We start from the raw sequence: 15,479 nt of genomic DNA on the forward strand, positions 1-15,479 counted from the left end.
ATAGCCCCGATGGAACAGGCAGCCTCTGAAGTCTGCTGTAATAGAATGCTGGTTGAGGCTGTAATGGAATCAGTGAAGATCACCAGCGCTGTGGCCAACAAAGAATTCCCACATCATGATGCTGCCACCACCATGCTGAACAACAGGAAGCATACAGAGAATATTCACACACTCACCTTCTGTGTGTCTTACATAGTTTTTGGACACAGATGTTTCACATTTTGACTCATTGACTCAGAAGTGCCATTTCTACTCAAACATAACATACGCTCTCTGTTTTTGGTCCAAAAAAGCTTTGTTTCATGCTGGTGCACTCAAACTGTTGACTGTTATTGTACGTTGAAGTGTAGATGACAGATTTGCTTCCTCCCTGTGCTCATCTTCTTGTCCTTTGCACCTTTGTGTTTCCCACCCTAAAGAGACTTATCTCGAAGCAGTTCTAGGTCTCTCTTAACTGGGCAGCTGGCAGTGCTGGTGGCATCTTGTTGATTAACGCTCTACCTTGAGATTGAATCCCGCCGTGATTTGAGTAACTCCCAAACCCCCGAGGGTAATGTTCAGGTTTGATGTGGACAATCCATCAATTTGGCGTAATGCACTTGTATTTCTCGTCACTTTAGTGAAAAGCATCTCTTAAATAGATAATGGTAAATGTGAATGAATAAAATCCCAAGAGATGTGAAAACATGTCTTGAAAGGAGTCTTGGGTACAGTGAACAGTACCAGTCCTGCCTTTGTTTCACTAAAACGTGTCCCTGCTATTGTGAGGAAGACACGTTCCTGCGCTCTGCCAGCTGTATGACAGCAGATGTGACGGATGCGCATACTTTCCATTTATTGATCATCACACGCTTAATTATTACAGCCGATCCCTTGTTTCTCGCTCATTATTTTGCTCACAAACGTCTTAATGCGCGCACACGGCCTTCCTGGCGAGATATTTAAGCCATTACTTACCTCTGTCAGCCTTTGCTGTGTCTTCCCTCAAGTCACAGTGCTAGACAAAAAAAGCATTTTTCCACAAAGCTCCCCTCAGAGCAAAGTTATTATTTCTCTGTGACGTATAATTAACTTGCATCCCCCCCGCTCACTTTTAGTGCGACGCATCTTCATACATAAACGCATGGAATTGCAGAGGCTGATTTCACTGGGAAATTAAGCCCAAATGGGTGGCCGCAGTGGGGATGTCTGCACAGGGAATCATGGGAGAAGCAGCGTCGACCCTGCACACGTGCACTTACAGGCCCAACCCCCCTCTCCTCGCCCGCTGCCGGTGTACGTTAATGCCAACGATTTTGCGTCTCACCTTTGAGGTGTGGAAGGGTGCCGTATCGCTCCGCGCTAAATGGAAGTGTCTTATCAGCAAAACTTTTTAATAGGATTTTCGATTTGGCCTCTTGATGTTGTTCACATCAGAAACACCAATACCCCAAATCCACTGAGGGAGTGTGAAGCACATGGTTGCTGTGCACCACAACAACAACATTCATTTAGTTGACACTTTTCTCCAAAGTGACTTACAATTATCTACCAATTTTGGCAGGTGGGTAATTTCACTGGAGTAACAGAGGGTTAGTAGCTTGCTCAAGTGTACTACAGCCTCCTGTGGGGATTAAACCTGTAACCTTTAGGTCCCAAGGCAGCAGCACTAACCACTATGCTACCAGCTGTCCCCATAAGGGTCTGTTGGCTCCCCGCCGTGACATTTCTCAATTCTGTTTGACGTTGATGCCAAAGGTGTGGTTGAACCTGGGCTCCGGAGACAAGTGACCCCTGCCCTTTCCACTCATGGTCCCTCAACAGTCCAAGCAAAGTGGACGTGGTCGTCAAGACCCTCCGTGGACATCGGTTCTTTTCCAGGTGAAGAGGCAAAGGGGTCATTGAAGGTTTTTTAAACATAGCTTCATGTATTTATAGATTTACCAACTTACACATTGTTACTGCTGGTCTTTCACTGGTTTGGAATTTATTCAAAGCACTGGTTGGGTTGGGTCCATTTTTAATTAATATCACCGTGTAACAAACGTTAAACTCAGATTTGGATTCATGCACTCCTGAGAGTTTCTGAGGGAGCTTATTAGATTACCATTTCCACTCGTAAATACACGGCAAAACTAATAATTCATAATTAAATATTGTTAGATTCATATGTTGGATACAGTCTTATCTTCCTTTGTTTGACGCATTATCAGCCTGTGCTCAGGGCCCTTCGATAAACACACAGATCTGAGAGGCTTGTTAGAGAGAATCAGATCTTCAACAAAGTCATATCAGCTTCCTCTGCAGGGTGTGTGTCACTCACTCACCAGCCACACATCTCACATACTGCACAGAGTTCTCTGTGTATCTTCTGCATGTCTCTCCAGAGTTCTCCAGGTTTCTCCTCTAGGTTTTTCACTTACATATGCTTGTGATTCAGGTTTCTGCAGGGTTTTCCCTGATTGCCAAGATCCAACCGGAGTTCTTTGTGGTACTCCAGAGATTCGGAAGACTAGGTCCACTTCATTGTCCTGAACCTATATGGCTTGTTCATAACAGGACATCGAAATTCATCTGAATAAACACTCTTGAATAATAAATAATAAGAATAAAGAATAAACCCCTCCGTGAACCGCCACCTTACCGTGGTGGAGGGGTTTGAGTGCCTGAATGAGTCCAGGAGCTATGTTGTCTGGGGCTATATGCCCCTGGTAGGGTCTCCCATGGCAAACAGGTCCTGGATGACAGACGAGACAAAGCGCGGTTCAAAAACCCCTTATGAAGAAAAAATCAAATCTTTCGTTTACCCTGCCCGGTATGGGGTCACCGGGGCCAGACCTTGGGGGGGGGGGCTCACATGCGAGCGCCTGGTGGCCAGGTCTATGCCCACGGGGTCTGGCCGGGCTCAGCCCGAAGCCATGACGTGGAGCCGCTCTTCGGTGGGCTCACCACCTGCCGGAGAGACCGTAAGGGGCCGGTGCATTGTGATTTGGGCGGTGGTCGGGGCCGAGTGCCCGGCCGACCCAAACCTCGGGCGCCAACTCTGGTTTTTGGGACTTGGAATGTCACCTCACTGGCGGGGAAGGAGCCTGAGCTGGTGCGGGAAGTTGAGAAATACCGTCTAGATATAGTCGGGCTCACTTCCACTCACAGCTTAGGTCCTGGAACCACTCTTCTCGACCAAGGGTGGACTCTCCACTATTCTGGCGTTGCCCAGGGTGAGAGGCGGCAGGCGGGTGTGGGCTTATTAATAGCCCCTCAGTTTAGCCGCCATGTGTTGGAGTCTACCCCGGTGAATGAGAGGGTCATCTCCCTACGCCTTCGGGTCAGGGAACGGTCTCTCACTGTCGTTTGTGCTTATGCGCCTAGTGGCAGTGTAGAGTACCCGGCCTTCTTGGAGTCCCTGGAGGGCATGCTGGAAAGCGCTCCCACTGGGGACTCTGTCGTTCTACTGGGGGATTTTAACGCCCACGTGGGCAGCGACAGTGATACCTGGAGGGGCGTGATTGGGAGGAACGGCCTCCCTGATCTGAACCCGAGCGGTGAGTTGTTATTGGATTTCTGTGCTAGTCGCGGTTTATCCATAACGAACACCATGTTCATGCATAAGGGTGTCCATCAGTGCACTTGGCACCAGGACACCCTAGGTCGGAGGTCGATGATCGACTTTGTAGTCGTTTCTTCTGACCTTCGGCCATATGTCTTGGACACTCGGGTGAAGAGAGGGGCTGAGCTGTCAACTGATCACCACCTGGTGGTGAGTTGGATTCGATGGCGGGGGAAAAAGCTGGACAGACCTGGCAGGCCCAAACGCATAGTGAGGGTCTGTTGGGAACGTTTGGCGGAGGCCCCTGTCAGAGAGGTCTTCAACTCCCACCTCCGACAGAGCTTCAACCAGGTCTCGAGGGAGGTGAGGGACATCGAGTCTGAATGGACTATGTTCCGCGCCTCCATTGTCGGGGCGGCGGTTCGGAGCTGTGGCCATAAGGTCTCCGGCGCCTGTCGCGGCGGCAATCCCCGAACACGGTGGTGGACACCGGAAGTAAGGGATGCCGTCAAGCTGAAGAAGGAGTTCTATCGGGCCTGGCTGGCTCATGGGACTCCTGAAGCAGCTGACAGGTACCGACGGGCCAAACGGAGCGCGGCTCTGGCAGTCGCCGCGGCAAAAACTCGGGCCTGGGAGGAGTTCGGTGAGGCCATGGAGGAAGACTTTCGGTCGGCCTCAAAGAGATTCTGGCAAACCGTCCGGCGACTCAGAGGGGGGAGGCGGTGTTCCTCAAACACTGTTTACAGTGGAAGTGGTGCGCTGCTGACCTCAGCTGAGGATGTCCTCGGGTGCTGGAAGGAGTACTTTGAAGATCTCCTCAATCCCTCCGACACGCCTTCCGTAGAGGAAGCTGAGGCCGGAGACTCGGAGGGGGATTCGTCCATTACCCTGGCTGAAGTTGCTGAGGTAGTCAAAAAACTCCTCGGTGGCAAGGCTCCGGGGGTGGATGAGATCCGCCCCGAGTTTCTCAAGTCTCTGGATGTTGTGGGGCTGTCTTGGCTGACACGCCTCTGCAGCATCGCGTGGAGTTCGGGGACGGTGCCTCTGGACTGGCAGACCGGGGTGGTGGTCCCTCTTTTTAAGAAGGGGGATCGGAGATTGTGTTCCAACTATAGGGGAATCACACTCCTTAGCCTCCCTGGGAAAGTCTATGCCGGGGTACTGGAAAGGAGAATCCGACCGATAGTCGAACCTCGGATCCAGGAGGAGCAATGCGGTTTTCGCCCTGGCCGTGGAACACTGGACCAGCTCTATACCCTCACTAGGGTGGTGGAGGGTTCATAGTAGTTTGCCCAACCAGTCCATATGTGTTTTGTGGACCTGGAGAAGGCATTCGACCGTGTCCCTCGTGGCATCCTATGGGAGGTACTTCAGGATTATGGGGTTCGGGGCTCGCTGCTACGGGCTGTTCGTTACCTGTATGACCGGAGCAGGAGCTTGGTTCGCATTGCCGGCAGTAAGTCAGACCTGTTCCCGGTGCATGTTGGACTCCGCCAGGGCTGCCCTTTGTCACCGATTCTGTTCATTATCTTCATGGACAGAATTTCTAGGCGCAGCCAGGGAACGGAGGGTGTCTGTTTTGGTGGCCGCGAGATCTTGTCTCTGCTTTTTGCGGACGATGTGGTCCTGTTGGCTTCATCAAGTCAAGACTTGCAGCGTGCACTGGGGAGGTTTGCAGCCGAGTGCGAAGCGGCAGGGATGAGAATCAGCACCTCCAAATCCGAGGCCATGGTTCTCAGTCGGAAAAAGGTGGATTGCCCCCTCCGGGTTAGGGGGGAGTTGCTCCCTCAAGTGGAGGAGTTTAAGTATTTCGGGGTCTTGTTCACGAGTGAGGGAAAAATGGAGCGGCAGGTTGACAGACGGATCGGTGCGGCGTCCGCAGTAATGCGGTCATTGTACCGGTCTGTTGTGGTGAAGAGGGAGCTGAGTCGTAAGGCGAAGCTCTCAATTTACTGGTCGATCTACGTTCCTACCCTCACCTATGGTCATGAACTCTGGATCATGACCGAAAGAATGAGATCGCGAATACAAGCGGCAGAAATGAGTTTCCTCCGCAGAGTGGCTGGGCCCACCCTTAGGGATAGGGTGAGGAGCTCAGTCACCCGGGAGGAGCTCGGAGTAGAGCCGCTGCTCCTCCGCATCGAGAGGAGCCAGTTGAGGTGGCTCGGGCATCTGTTCCGGATGCCTCCTGGACACTTCCCTGGGGAGGTGTTCCGGGCATGTCCCACTGGGAGGAGGCCTCGGGGCAGACCCAGGACACGCTGGAGAGACTATGTCTCCCGGCTGCCCTGGGAACGCCTTGGGGTTTCCCCAGAGGAACTGGAGGAGGTGTGCGGGGAGAGGGAAGTCTGGAGGACTCTGCTCGGACTGCTGCACCCGCGACCCGGCCCCGGATAAAAGCGGAGGAAGATGGATGGATGGATGGATAAACACTCTTGAACCAAAAACAATGAAGAATGACTGGCTGCTCTGAACGTGTCCCTTCAAATTTTGAGGAGTGATGAGGGAAGTCCTGATCTCCTTGTATTTCCACCTGCTGTATCTCCAGATGCCTGCTCATCGCTGACCTTTGGAGTGGTGGGACCCATTCATAGAGAAACAGCACAGTGCAGGGATGATGAAGGAGAAGTTCATACTCCGCAGTCATAGAGAACATTTGGAAGACAGCTACTGTGTTCAGAGATGCGTGTCCAACTCTGTGGACTCTTCCCTGTGTGTCTCTTCACTTTAAGCTTTCAGTTTGTTCTCCATCATAGTAAATAACATGTACAGCTGACGCTGTGATCGCTACTGTGAGGAGCCTCAAGGGGAGATGATGATGGAGGCGGAGATGATGATGCTGATGATGATAATGATGATAATGATGATGCTTGCATGGGATAGGATAATACTTTATCAATACCTGCTGGCAAATTCACACACAGCAGCTCAACATGACACATAATAACAAGGTGTACAGTTATACTGTCAAAATAATATAGGACAAACAGCAACAAAATAAGAAATGAATCACACAGCAAACAACATAACAAAATAAGTAACAAAGTCAACTTTCCCAGGTTACAGTTGTGCCGGAACTCAAGGCACTCAGTGCTCTTCGCCTCCTGGAGGAGTTTCGCACCAGCTTCAGTGGCATCATGGAGATGGGCAGCTGTGGGACGCAAGGCCGGGCTCCCTGAGCGCTGCTCGGTGGTGCTGGTGGTCATGGTGACGATGACCATGATCGTGATGAGGATGATGGTGATGATGAGGAGGAGGAGCCTGCGTTCCTCTTCGGGCAGGTGCTGCTCCCTCATTAAGTATTTCATCATTTGTCTATATTTTATATTTTTCATCCACGTTCCCTTCCGCTTCTGCAAACTCGCGGCTGGACGGCGACGCGCTCTCTCCAGGAGGCCTGACGTCACTGCCCCCCCCAAAGCATAGCGTCCGTCGCTGTGGTTGCGGGGAGGGCGCGCGCTCCTCTCTCTCTCTCTCTCTCTCTCTCTCTCTCTGTGTTTTCGCCGCGATCGGTGGACGTGCGAGGGGCGAGGACACGGACACGGACACGGGGGAGTCGGGGACGAGCGGGACGGGTGAGCGCGCTCAATCAATGTGTGTGTTGTGTGTTCGGGAGTCCAGTCCCACTCGAGTGCGTGCAAGTGTGTCGCCTGTGTGTTTTGTCTCTTTTCCGCGGTTTTCGCTCCACTTGTCGCGTCTCGCGGCTCGAAGGCACCGATGATGATGATGATGATGATGCGATCGAGAGAAGTAGTCAAACAAGTGAGAGTTCGCTGCGCGGTGCCGAGTCCGCGGGTCCGAGCTGCTCGTGGCCGTGCCTTGGGTTGGCTCAACTTGTGTGTGTGTGTGTGTGTGTGTGTGTGTGTAAAGCGCCTGCGAAGTGCGCGGATGGATGTGTGTGTGTGAGACGTTCCCTCCTCAGTTGCGCGCCGACCACCGACACTTGCGTGCAGCCAAGTGTTTCTGTGGTCCGGGGTGCGAGCGGCGCCGCTTCACCTCTCAGTCTCTTTTACTCTCTTTCACTCTCTTTTACTGTCTTTTAAAGAAGCGCGAGCGGTGACGCGTCACTGTTGCGATCGGTGATCGATAATTATTATCCCGAAGTGTCCGTACCGCCCTGCTCTCATCCATCGATCCATCGATCGCTCACTTGACTTGAGCGCCTTTTTCCTTCACGTGGACCGAATGCTCGTGACCGCCACCGTGGTGGTTAAGGTACCAGCCTCGGAGACCATCTGCTGTTGCACCCTGGTCTGGGGGCTGAACCTGAATTGTTTACTGCAGTAAAATTAACAACAAAAAAAAACAAAAATCTAGGTGATTAGTGGTGACAAGGTGTGTGTGCGTCTGTGTGTTTACCAGGGTAAGCTGTGTGAAAGTGCAGCTGTGTGCTCAGCTGTATAATTGTGTTCAGCTTGAACATGACCGGATTCATTCCCCGCTACCTGGTGTGTGTGTGTGTGTGTGTGTGTGTGTGTGTGTGGTGCACGCACGCACACACGCACGCACGCCTGTTTGTATTTTCAGGAGGCTGAAAGCAGCCTATTTTCCCACAGGGACCGGGGTGTTCGCCCAGAAACAAACAAGCACCTCTGATGTGGGGGTGGGCAGTGATAAACGGCCGTGTGTCGGACTAATGGGACAACTGGTAACCCAACAACAGGGCGGTGTGGACAGGGCCATGAAGGAGACACTGGCTGCTTCTCACACTTAAAAAACACACACACACACACACACACTGGTCCACATGAAACACACGTGCAAACTCCACACGAGGTGGGACAGGAGAAGAGTAAGGGACCGAGTACTGAGCCCTGAGGAGCCACAGCCGACCACCTGGTGGGATCTTCCCGACGCTGCAGGCAGGACCCGAGCCACCGGAGACCTTCCGACTTGATGAGGACACCGCAGCTGTGAGGCACCCGGTGGGTAGAGCTTCCAGCTTTGGACTCAGAGGTCACAGGTTAAATCTCACCTCCAGAATTAAGAGAGTGAGAGTTTTTATTTAGTTTTTATGGTTAAATAACAGTAAACATCTCAACACTGTAAGTCGCCGTGGAGATAAGCACCAGGCAAGTCGTGTCCCCGGTAGAAGATCTGCCTAATCATTGTTTGTGAACATTTAAGCGCTCAGTTACCACGGTTTCACTGTGACTTCTGAATTCCCGTTGAAACCACAGTCTAACTTTAGTGGGCCAGGGTACAAACTGGTGGCGTGGAACGTGTAACGGCGGCTTCGTGGCAACTCGCATTTCGCAGCGCGGTAAAAACGGGCCTCCGCTCCGGTATCGCATGGAGAGACGTGTTTCGGCAGCCTGTCGCTCGGGGCTCAAGGCAACTCGGAGACGGCCGTTTCCCGTTCGCCACGCGGCTCCTCGCTCGTTCCTGAGGTTCCGACCCCTGCCCGGTACCGCGCTCGCTTCCGGACTCGACCCGTAGGGACTCGGCGGCGTGTCGTCGACGATCTTGGAGGAGACGTGGGTTTTGACGCTCTTCGTAACTGCAGCTTGTCAATAGCTGGAGAAGAAAACGCAGGAGGAGCGGTACGTGAATTCACTGAAGTGGGGAAACGTCCACTGTCCTCCCGCAAGCAGCTCGGCGCTCCTTTCCTTTTTCCCATCGCGTTGCGTGGAAGGAGCAAATTAATCCCGTTCCGGCGACACGATCCGCTCTCTCCCCCGGCGTTTGATTTGTGTTCTGTCTAGTGTCAGGGTTGCCGGGGGCGACGAGAAACGCCTTTCTCTCGTTAACCTTGCCGGAGGAGCGTGTCCTCATGCTGTGTGGGACCGTTTTCCCGCAATGAAAGTGTGAAAGCACATTAGCGCTCTGGGCCCTGAGCTGCGTTTCTCTCGTAACGAACGCGGCGATTCGCAGCTTAACGGCAGCCGCTTCTCTCCGTGCGACACAGTCGAGCTCCTGCTCATCGCTTCTGTAAATTGCACCTTCACTTCGGCGCTGGGTGGGGGTTGTTGCCGGAACGAACTTCGGTCGAGTGCTTTCCTTACGCTGTCCTTGGGGATGGCAGCAGCTCATCCATCCAGGTACAGGTAGAGGTACCAGGTGACATGCGTGTCCCTGACTTGGCCAGAAGCGGGGGGGGGGTGTTGTCAGCGTTTGGGGAACTTCTCCGCTCTCATCGTTCATTTCCTCCTCGACACGTGTTCTGCCTTTGCCCAAATGTCGCTCCGTTTACCCTCGGCGGATTCCCGGTTCCTGCGCCTCCTTCGCGTCTTTATCGGCCTCATTAGCATATCAACACAGGTGTCGTTGGAGAGCCTTGTTCGGTGTCCCGGAGACCCTTCGCCCTTCGTATGGGGGAGATCCTGACTCTGGGGGCACCGGAAAGGAGAGGAAATTGATATGTGGCCCCTCCCCCGCTGCCCGCCGCCAGGTAACCGAGGGTCATTTTTAATTGGTATCGAGGCGTGAGCTCACTGATACTGTGCTTTGTGAGCTGAAACAAAGGGGAGCACTTTGTGAGGAAAGCTATCAGAATAAATTGAGTATGAAATGATATCTGAGTGGAAACGAGGCACTTGGTGGCGTTTGGGCGGGTGGGCGGGTGCGGCGCGCTGCGCTTTCTCTCCACGTGAACAATAATCCCTCTCCTTTCTTATACTTTCAGATTCGGGCAGCGCTGAAAGAGCACACTTGGTGAGCGGCTGCGGTGGGTCCCGACCCGAGGGGATTGGGTTGAGGTTCGAGGGCTCAGTTTTCAGGCGATGCGCTTGCGGTCGTACGTGTGCCGTGGCGGCGAGGGAACGAGAGCAGGAAGGACAAAGGGGTTTCTGAGGGGCCACTGCAGGGCGCAGGTGACACAGGTGACGCAGGTGAGCAGAGGAGGTGACGTCCCGAAAGGATGAGCTCCTCAAACGTTTGGTTTGTGTTACTTGGTGATGGAAAAACAACGTTCCACACACACACGTGCACGAGCACAGGCCCGCAGTCGTCTTGCTCCTCTGTGACAAAGAGCTCAGTTTGCGAGGAGAATATTTATTTCTGTTTATCTCAGAGGGACACCTTCCTTTCAGCAAGGTTAGCGATGCGAAGCTCCGCCGCCGCGTTGCGTCCTTGTAGCGCCGAGCTGCTTTATCCTAAACGTCACACTCGTGTCTCCATTACTGTCACCGCTGAACGCTGTCTCTCATGTGGAGCGTACATACACACACACACACACACACACTCACAGAGACACACACAGATGCTGATGACTGTCTTGCTGCTCTTACCTCGTTTACTCTGCTCACTGCCCGAGGACAGGACTGGAAGGTGCTGGAAACGGGTGGGAACTGAACCACGAGCTGCACCGCTTACACTCGTGCGTAAACAGGACCTACGGAGGGCGGAGAAATAATTCCCCTCAATTAAAGGTCCTCCTTCAGATGTACGGATCTGCAGCGCTGAGTTTCCTCCAAAGTGGATGGAAGGTGAATTTTAAAAAGAGCCTTTACTGCGCAAAGCCAGAAATAATTTTGCGTTCATCTCGTGTAACCGGTGCTCGTTCATATGGGTTCTGGTGCCGCTGTCGGTCACGGTCAACACGATTTGGGCTTCTGCTGTCAGACTGAAGCTCTGATCTGCTTTGGCTCCGGCTCTGAGCGCGGAGGTTCACCTGTGGAAGGAGGGAGACGTTGGGGATCTGTACGCTTTCCTCATGGCTGCGTGTTTGGTGAAACAAAGCGCGGGATTATAGAGATGTGCCGGAAGCGTTGCAGGCTGTGAAGACGTGAGCGCACGAGAGGGAAGATTTATTGTCGCCTGCTTTCCTACCGCTCGGGAACCTAAATCTCTTTGGCACCAGGTGCTGTTCCTAACTCCCAAACACAAGCAGAAGGACAGCAAACCTGCCTTGGACCAAATCAATCGTGTTATATGGGACGCCGTTAAAGGTGGACGTTGTTTACGGAGCTCGGTGTGTGTGTGTGTGTGTGTGTGTGTGTGTGTGTGCGCGCGTGCGAGCGTGAAATCGGCAGCATCCCGTGGTTCTGCCGTCGCCCTTCGCGGCGCCAGTCCGAGGCCCTCGTCGCACCTCCCCTCGGCCGATTGCCTATCACCGCCTGGAGGGGTCCTGCGGAAAGTCCTCGCGCTCCAGGTGTGTAGAGCGACGCGTGAGAAGTGTGAGGTGTGTGTGCCACATGCACCCCGAGCGCCACACGCCCACCACGTTTCTCGCCCTTCGTTCTTCGTGGAGCTCCAGGAGAAGAGGTAGGAAGTCGAGTCGTGAGACGCGACGCGGGAAATTCACGGAGGCGTCATTCCGAGAGGGAACCGAATCGTCCCAACGGACGGTTTCTCGGCTGAAGGCGTCCCCCCCGCGTGGGCGCTCGCCCCCCTCCACCCCCGCTTCCCACGTTTAATGTAAATAATAGGCTTTTGAGAAAACATCATCTTCAAGAAAGTAATTCTGGAGTCTGCAGGACTCTAATGGCCCTGGGTTGAAAATAAACATTTGTCTTCAGCGATGTGTATCTCACACGTGTTGTTTTTGTTGCCACGGCGTGTAATTGGCTCCCCTTGTGCATAATGTAGTGGCACCGAGCGAGAACCTTGGGAGCTTCTCTTCTCGGAGAATCCAGGGCACCGTGCCCGGCTTTATTTACACCTTTACTTGCTCTCTCCCTGTGTCCTCGTACCACGCGCTGTCCGTCTCGGGTCTTGAGGACACCCTGGGTAGGCTGCTTTACCCTGCTTTACCCTGCTTTACCCTGGTCTCTCTCCAGCTGAGCTCGCAGTTGGTGGAATGGTTGAGGTGTTTCCCCAAATTCTTCTTGCCCATTGCATGTCCTCCACACTTCTGCGTCCGTCTCTACTGTGGAAGAACTGGCCTGACTTCTCTCGTCTTCATTTGTGTCGTAATGATGTTGTTAATCAGTCGTCTTTATATTCGGTTAAACCTGAGCTCATTAATGAACGATTAGCTAATAGTCCCTGGGCCAGTAGATGAAGTTCATCGTTGATTGCGCTTTAACGAAACGCAAATTGATTTTCTCTGATGAGCGCAATTGAACCAAACAAACGAAGAGAAGGTTTGACTATGTTGAGGGAACAAACACGTGTCGCACTTCAAGAGCGTTTCCTAGGAGGGGCTCTCGCGTGTTGATGGATGCGACACGCGGATCAGCTCTGTCGTGCTGCACCAGCGTTTATTCCGAAAACGACTGGATCCAAATGGGCGACACGGCGCGTCGCTCATGGTGGAGGATCGTCTCCCGGCGACCTTCTTCCCACACCTCGCATTTCGCCGTCCGCGGTCGCGTTGCTGCCCGTCGTCTCCCGGAGAACGTGGGAACGATTGTTTGTGTTCGCAGGCCGACCGGAGAACACCTTACCGGTTACGTCCGAGATTCCTTTCTTTGCTCTGCATGGAAACGAAAGGTCCACAGCGTCACTTCGTATTATTACCATTTGAGAGGCTCACGTGACAATGAAGTGTATGGAAGGCGCCGGAGAGAGAAGTCGGTGCAGAACGTGCCGTGGGGCCGAATGACGGCACACGCTTCGTCTGCGCAGTTCGCTCCTGCTTAGTGGGAAGCGCCGCGTTTGGGCGCCATTGTCTGCCTGTCCAACTACACCCCTGGGGCAGCGACCCAACACATGTTTGGGTTGGGGGTGAGGGGGGGTTGAGTTGCTTTCTGTCGTCTGTGGTCGTCATTCAGCTCTTCTGAAAAATAAGTGTCTCCAGCACAAATAGAACATTTCATTGCAGGTTTAAATGATTTCGGAGGTAAAGAGCACAATTACAGGTGCCTCCTGTGAAAGCGGAGGCTGTGGCGTCACGGCAGCGTTCCTGAGGCCCACGACGCCGTGCAAAGGCGATCGGATGGTCTGTAACTCCGGCTGCCCTTCCTTGTCGCCGCGCTCGGGAACGGGCGGCTCATCTCCCGTTTCGTCGCCGTGTACGACGCGGGACGTGGGCGCCCAGCGGTCTCTCTCCTGGCCCTCCGACGGCTGACATGGGGAGGGATCGAACGCGCGTCAGTAACGTGTTCCAGTGGAATTCTTGGGAAAGGCGGAGACGTACAAACACGGGGTGTAGAACGTCACCATCGTTCACCGCTTTGTATCGAGGCCATGGGCACCCTGGACATGAGCGGGACACAACGGGAATTAAAATATGCTCCTCGGATGCCAGATATAGCTGGTGCCGTGCGCAACAAAGCCGCAAGACACGCAGATAATCAGACGGAAATTCTACTGCCAATTACACACCCTTGAGCCCCAGCGAGGGGCTCCTTTCATCTTGAGCAGAAGGAAATTGCTTGAAAGTGTGTATTATTTTTATGCTTGAGATTGGGTGAGCGATGAGGATTTGGAGGGCGCAGCGCAACCCCGTCGCATCCGACCACGGTAACCTTAGTCGCCTCGCTCTGCCTGTCAAAACAAGCGGCCGTTGTTCCCACACAGACTGTGATTGTCGTCCTGGAATGCGAACGCTTTGCTCAGTGGCGCACAGATGGTTTTGCTCACACCAGGGTTACCCTGGGGCGGGTCTGGGGGAGTCTGGCCCCACTTCCTCCCTCCCTTGGGTTCAGCCGGTGGTTCTCACTTATGATTGTCCTGCACTCTCCAGGTGCCCCGTCGGTGTCCAGGTGCTCCCTCAGGTGCCCGCTGTGTTTCCAAAGGGCATCCTGGTTACGTCCCATCTCTCTGAATGGGTCCGTTTGATTCGAGGGCCACGGAATCTCCACTTGTAGGCTCAGTTCCACCTGTCCTCACGATGTAATCCACTTATGGACTTCCCAGACAGGCAGGTTTTTCACTGCCCCATTGCCACTGAATCCCCAACCATCCCGCTCATTGATCGTTGCAGTTTGGGTACGTCTACAAGGCCCTTCACACAAACATCTAGACATCTAGCGAAGGAAACTTTTAACCCTATCCCCGTTCCACATCCACGCGAGAAACAAAGTCCGTGCTCCATTCTGGGGATTCTTCATTTTATTTTGATTGGGATATAACTCACCTGATGTTGGGCTGGCTGCTGTTGCGTTGATATAACAACGAGATCATTAAAATATTCTTTGAAGCAAACCTACCCAAGAAGATAATTGGAACCAAATTATGATGCAGAGAAGCTTCACAAAAGTAATGGGTTTGCTCAGGTGAGATGAAAGATGAATAATTAGAGGCCGGTTTCCATCTATTCCTGTTTTTGCATCATTTCATCCATTACTGAGTCATTAGGGAGGAGTTCTGCTCTTTACACATTAAAGTAGTGAGGTTTTGTTCCAGAGCAGCATGATCCCTCCCACTAGTTCAAAAGAAGGGGAGTAAAGTTCCATCTGACTTCGAGGGGAGGGGGGGGTCTGCGTGGTCCATTCAGAACCGATGGCTCAGTTCGGTGTTCGATGCCTCTTTGTCAACACGTGTGATCCGACGGTCTCGCTGAACTGTACACGTGGCAGGATGGCCCTGCGCAGACCGGGACCTGCTGATGTCAGTAGAGCCCAGCTGTGTTTTCACTCCGGAGTTTGAGGAGGTCACATTGTGAGGCCCTGCACACACAGGACAGTCGGCCTGTCGTTGTGCCCAAGTGCCCTCGTGATGGACTGGGGGTCGTGGGCCACACCGGGTGGAGTCCACAGCTCAGCGTGGACATGAGTGGCGGAGAGAGCAGCCGCTACTGGGTCAGTACTGCTCGCCTGGCCGGGCTCCCTTCGCACCACACGGCCACGCTGATACACTCATACGTGTGTGTGCGCGCGTCACACGCCTCAGACAAGTGGAACAGCTAAACATGGTGCTTCAAAGGGAAGTTCCCAAAAGAGAGATGAAGGGAGAGACGGCTAAAGGTTGTCGACACAGGACGTCTTCATGGTTGCTTTCCGGAAGAAACGACGTTCCATGAGAAGCCTTTGGGGGGCTTGTTTTGTGTGACTTCCTCTTCTCCTCCCCCTCCGCGGTGCCCATTCTGCCTCGCCGGTCCTGGCATTGGAGGCGTGACACAGGAGGG

At 53.4% G+C, this 15,479-nt stretch overlaps 1 protein-coding gene across 3 annotated transcripts in view; it reads left to right on the forward strand.

Annotated features, from left to right (window-relative positions):
- The first annotated feature begins 7,044 nt into the window (after positions 1–7,044).
- LOC108928670 (PTB domain-containing engulfment adapter protein 1-like) overlaps positions 7,045–15,479 on the forward strand; it is a 43,140-nt gene continuing 34,705 nt past the window's right edge. For all 3 annotated transcript variants that reach the window (XM_018742717.2, XM_018742743.2, XM_018742735.2), the window contains exon 1: positions 7,045–7,101. The gene's annotated coding sequence lies outside the window, so the exon portion shown is untranslated. The remainder of the gene's footprint in view (positions 7,102–15,479) is intronic.

This window comes from Scleropages formosus, chromosome 12, assembly GCF_900964775.1.
Source record: "Scleropages formosus chromosome 12, fSclFor1.1, whole genome shotgun sequence".
Classification (NCBI taxonomy): domain Eukaryota; kingdom Metazoa; phylum Chordata; class Actinopteri; order Osteoglossiformes; family Osteoglossidae; genus Scleropages; species Scleropages formosus.